Source organism: Glycine max, chromosome 12, assembly GCF_000004515.6.
Source record: "Glycine max cultivar Williams 82 chromosome 12, Glycine_max_v4.0, whole genome shotgun sequence".
Classification (NCBI taxonomy): Eukaryota; Viridiplantae; Streptophyta; class Magnoliopsida; order Fabales; family Fabaceae; genus Glycine; species Glycine max.
In genome coordinates, this window is record NC_038248.2 from 27,698,253 (window position 1) to 27,702,879 (window position 4,627).

The window sequence follows — 4,627 nt, forward strand, 5'->3', positions numbered from 1 at the left end:
GGTCCAAGAGAGCCTAAGCCTATGTGTTGTGCCAGTGTTGTTGGTGCCCAAAAAGGATGGTACGTGGAGAATGTGTACAAATTGCAGGGCCATCAACAACATCATTGTAAAGTATAGGCACCTCATTCCTAGACTTGATGATTTGCTTGATGAGTTGCATGGTGCCAATATCTTATCAAAAATTGATCTTAAAAGTGGTTATCACAAAATCAGGATGAAAAAGGGTTATGAGTGGAAAACCGCTTTGAAGACCAAGTTTGGTTTGTATGAATGGCTAGTGATGCCTTTTGGGCTCACTAATGCACCAAGCACCATTATGAGGCTTATGCATCATGTCTTAAGGGATTTCATAGGTAGATTTGTAGTTGTTTATTTTGATGATATTTTAGTGTACAGTAAGAGCCTAGATGATCACTTAGGACATCTCAAGCAAGTGCTTTCAGTCCTTAGGAAAAACACCCTCTATGCAAATATAGAGAAGTGTACATTTTGTGTAGATAATGTAGTTTTCTTAGGTTTGGTAGTTGGTAGAAATGGGGTCCAAGTGGACCCTGAGAAAATCAAGGCCATCCATGAATGGCCCACCCCAAAAAGTGTGGGAGATATTAGGAGCTTCCATGGGTTAGCAAGCTTCTATAGAAGGTTTGTTCCTAATTTCTCTACAATTGCACCACCTCTAAATGAGCTGGTGAAGAAGAATGTGGCATTTACCTGGGGTGAAAAACAAGAGCAAGCCTTTGCTTTGCTAAAAGAAAAGCTTGCTAAGGCACCTGTTCTAGCTCTTCCTAACTTTTCTAAAACTTTTGAGCTAGAATGTGATGCCTCTAGAGTGGGAGTTGGAGTTGTATTGTTACAAGGTGGGCACCCTATTGCTTATTATAGTGAAAAACTTCATAGTGCCACCCTCAACTACCCCACCTATGATAAAGAGCTTTATGCCTTAATAAGAGCCCTCCAAACTTGGGAACATTACCTTGTTTCCAAGGAATTTTTCATTCATAGTGATCATCAATCACTTAAGTACATTAGAGGGCAAAGCAACTTAAACAAGAGGCATGCAAAAGGGGTAGAGTACCTAGAGCAATTTCCATATGTTATCAAATACAAAAATGGAACAACAAATGTGGTAGTTGATGCCCTCTCTAGGAGACACACATTGTTTTGCTCCCTAGGAGCCCAAATTTTAGGATTTGATAATATTAGGGACTTGTATGCTTTAGATGAACATTTCTCTCCCATTTATGAGAGTTGCGGGAAAAAGGCCCAAGATGGATTCTATTTGGCTGAGGGGTATTTGTTCAAAGAGGGAAAGCTTTGCATACCCCAAGGATCCATTAGGAAATTACTTGTGAAAGAGAGCCATGAGGGTGCGCTCATGGGCCACTTTGGGATAGACAAGACCCTTGTCTTACTCAAAGAAAAGTTTTATTGGCCCCATATGAAGAAAGATGTCCATAAGCATTGCACTAGGTGTGTGGCTTGTTTACAAGCCAAGTCTAGGGTGATGCCTCATGGGCTATACACACCCTTACCCATCCCCTCGGCACCTTGGGTAGACATTAGTATGGACTTTGTCCTTGGGATTCCTAGAACCTCTTAGACAAGTGGCCTCAGATATCTTAAGAAGGGGGGGTTGAATTAAGATATTGCAAACTATTTCCCCAATTAAAATTCTATTTCACTTTCTATGCAAGTTACAAATTCCCTTAAAAATGAACTCTTAAATAATGATTCAAATAGAACAATCTGAATATAAATATAAAGCAATAATAAATAAAAGAGTTTAAGGGAAGAGAAAGTGCAAACTCGGATTTATACTGGTTCGGCCACACCCTTGTGCCTACGTCCAGTCCCCAAGCAACACGCTTTAGAGTTCCACTATCTTGTAAAATCCTTTGTGTTCAGAATTATTTTACAACAAGAGACCCTCGGTCTCTCAATCCCCTTTGAGAATTTAGAAAGAAGAGTAGAATGAATCTCTCTTGAAAGAGATAGATTGTACAATCTGAGCACTCAATTAATTCCTTATTGAATTGCAAATGTATTGGCCAAGGAATTCTTAAGAGGATAAAATGTTTTTGCTCTTTGAGAGAATAAGACTTGTTGTTGTTAAAAACTTTGAGCAAATTTGTGTTTCCAGTCACATATATATAGGCCTTTGGTGGTCATGTAATAACCATTTGAAAAGATGTGACTCTTAGAAATAATTTTCTGAAAATCTCCTCTGGTAATCGATTACAGGTTTTGTGTAATCAATTACAGGTTTTAAAATTAGAATTAAAATGTTTATTAACTGCTGGTAATCGATTACCAATATTGTCTAATCGATTACACAGTCTAAAATTTGAATTCAAATTTTTAATAGCTGTTGTAAACCATTTTTGGCCACTGGTAATCGATTACATCCTCTGCTAATCGATTACCAGAGAGTAAATCTCTTGAAAAACACTTTTTAACTTAAATTACTTGGCCAAACCTTTTGCTATATCAATTAGGAATTCCCTTCCTAAAATACTAGTGATCATCTTGATGTTGTGTCTTGTATTCTTGAATCATTGGCTTGAATTTATTCTTGAAAAGCGCATTTGCATCAAATCATCATGATCATCATCAAAACATCAAAGTCATTTGCTTCTACAGAACCCAAAGAGGTGTAGACTCTATCTTTGTGGTGGTGGATAGGTTTAGCAAGATGGCACACTTTATACCATGCCACAAGGTGGATGATGCTTCCCACATCTCAAAACTCCTTTTCAGGGAAGTTGTGAGACTCCATGGTTTGCCTAGGACCATTGTGTCAGATAGAGATGCTAAGTTCCTTAGCCACTTCTAGAAAACCTTATGGGCTAAGAAAGGAACTAAACTTCTTTTCTCTACCACTTGTCATCGACAAACTGATGGGAAAATAGAGGAAGTGAATAGGTCTTTGTCCACCCTTTCAAAGGCTCTTCTGAAAGGCAACCATAAGTCTTGGGATGAGTATCTTCCTCATGTATAATTTGCCTATAACAGGGGGGTTCATAGAACCACCAAGCAGTCCCCTTTTGAAGTTGTCTATGGGTTTAATCCCCTAACACCATTAGACCTCATTCCCCTCCCAATGGACACTTCTTTAATACAAAAACAAAGGGAATCTAGGTCAGAGTCTGTAAAGAAGTTGCATGAGAGGGGTAAGAATGAAATAGAGAACCAAACAAAGGTGTATTCAACTAAAGGCAATAGAGGAAGGAAAAAGCTAGTTCTTAATGAGGGTGACTGGGTTTGGCTCCATCTTAGGAAGGATAGATTCCCTACTAAAAGGAAATCCAAGCTTAGCCCTAGAGGGGATGGACCTTTTCAGGTTTTGGAGAGGATCAATAACAATGCCTATAGGTTGGACCTCCCAGAATAGTATGGAGTCAGCAACACTTTTAACATTTCTGATTTAATTCCTTTTGCAGGTGGAGTTGATATTAAGGAGGAGGAACTAACAGATTTGAGGTCAAATCCTCTTCAAGGGGGAGGGGATGATGCAATCCTCCCTTGGAAGGGACCAATCACTAGAGCCATGAGCAAGAGGCTCCAAGAGAATTGGGCTAGAGCTGATAAAGAAGGCCCTAGGGTTCTCTGAACCTCAGGGTAGATTTCTAAGCCCACGAGCCAAGGTTGGATCCAATTATCTTTGTACATATTAGACTAGGATGTCATTATATTTGGTCCTTGTATTTAGGGCTCCATAATGTAGGTAGGGTACCCTAGAAATATAGGATTTTTCAGCCCTTGTATTTTAGGGCACCTAGACTAGTTTTTGTATTATGAGTAGTTTTGTAATTTCACATGCACTAAGTGAATATTTGATGTGTGTGTTGGGAAATAAATTTAATTGAATTGGTAGAAGCCTAATCCAATTAAATTTTAGAGGGGGAGGTGAGCATTTGCTTACTACACCGCATTGCCACATCATATAGTCACACTTTGTGCATGTCCTTCATGCTTTACATGCCTCATGACACCTAAGCACACTTAGTGGAGAATCTTGGAATTGATCTTGGATTAGTGGGCTGAACCATAACTAAAATTCACTAATCATAATTAGTGAAATTTTGGCTCCACGAATTCAAGTGAAATTTGAATTGAAATTCAAATTTCCCTCTAATTTTGTGTGACACTTAGGCTATAAATAAAGGTCATGTGTGTGCATTTTTTCAACTTTGATCATCTAAAAATTAAACTTCAGATATCATAGCTCTTTTAGAGAACAAAATTTTGTGCTCTTCTCTTCCTCTCCCTTCATTCATCTCTTTCTTCCTCCAAGCTCTTATCCATGGCCTCCTATGGTGGTGAGCTTCTTCTAGACTCATCTTCTCCTTGAACTGGCGTCTCCTCTCTCTCTTCCTTCTCCATTCTGCTGCCATTCATCTTCCAAGAAGCAAAGGAATCCATTGATGAAGAAGATCCTAGGCCTTCAAGCTGCAATGGAGCTTACATCACGTGGCATGGCTTAGCGAGATCATAAATCCTGCACTTCACCAATTTTGCCCATTTTTCCTGAAATTGAAAAGGAATGATCATTAAATACACAAAATTGGGATACTGAGTACCTATTACTTAAATTAACAGAAAACAATCAATCATTTTAAAAGCAATC

At 38.7% G+C, this 4,627-nt stretch overlaps 1 non-coding gene across 1 annotated transcript; it reads left to right on the forward strand.

The window, feature by feature from the left end:
* The first annotated feature begins 3,552 nt into the window (after positions 1 to 3,552).
* On the forward strand, positions 3,553 to 3,619 carry MIR10427B (microRNA MIR10427b). The gene has a single exon (NR_161717.1). It is a non-coding gene; the product is annotated as a microRNA MIR10427b (primary transcript).
* Positions 3,620 to 4,627: the final 1,008 nt, after the last annotated feature.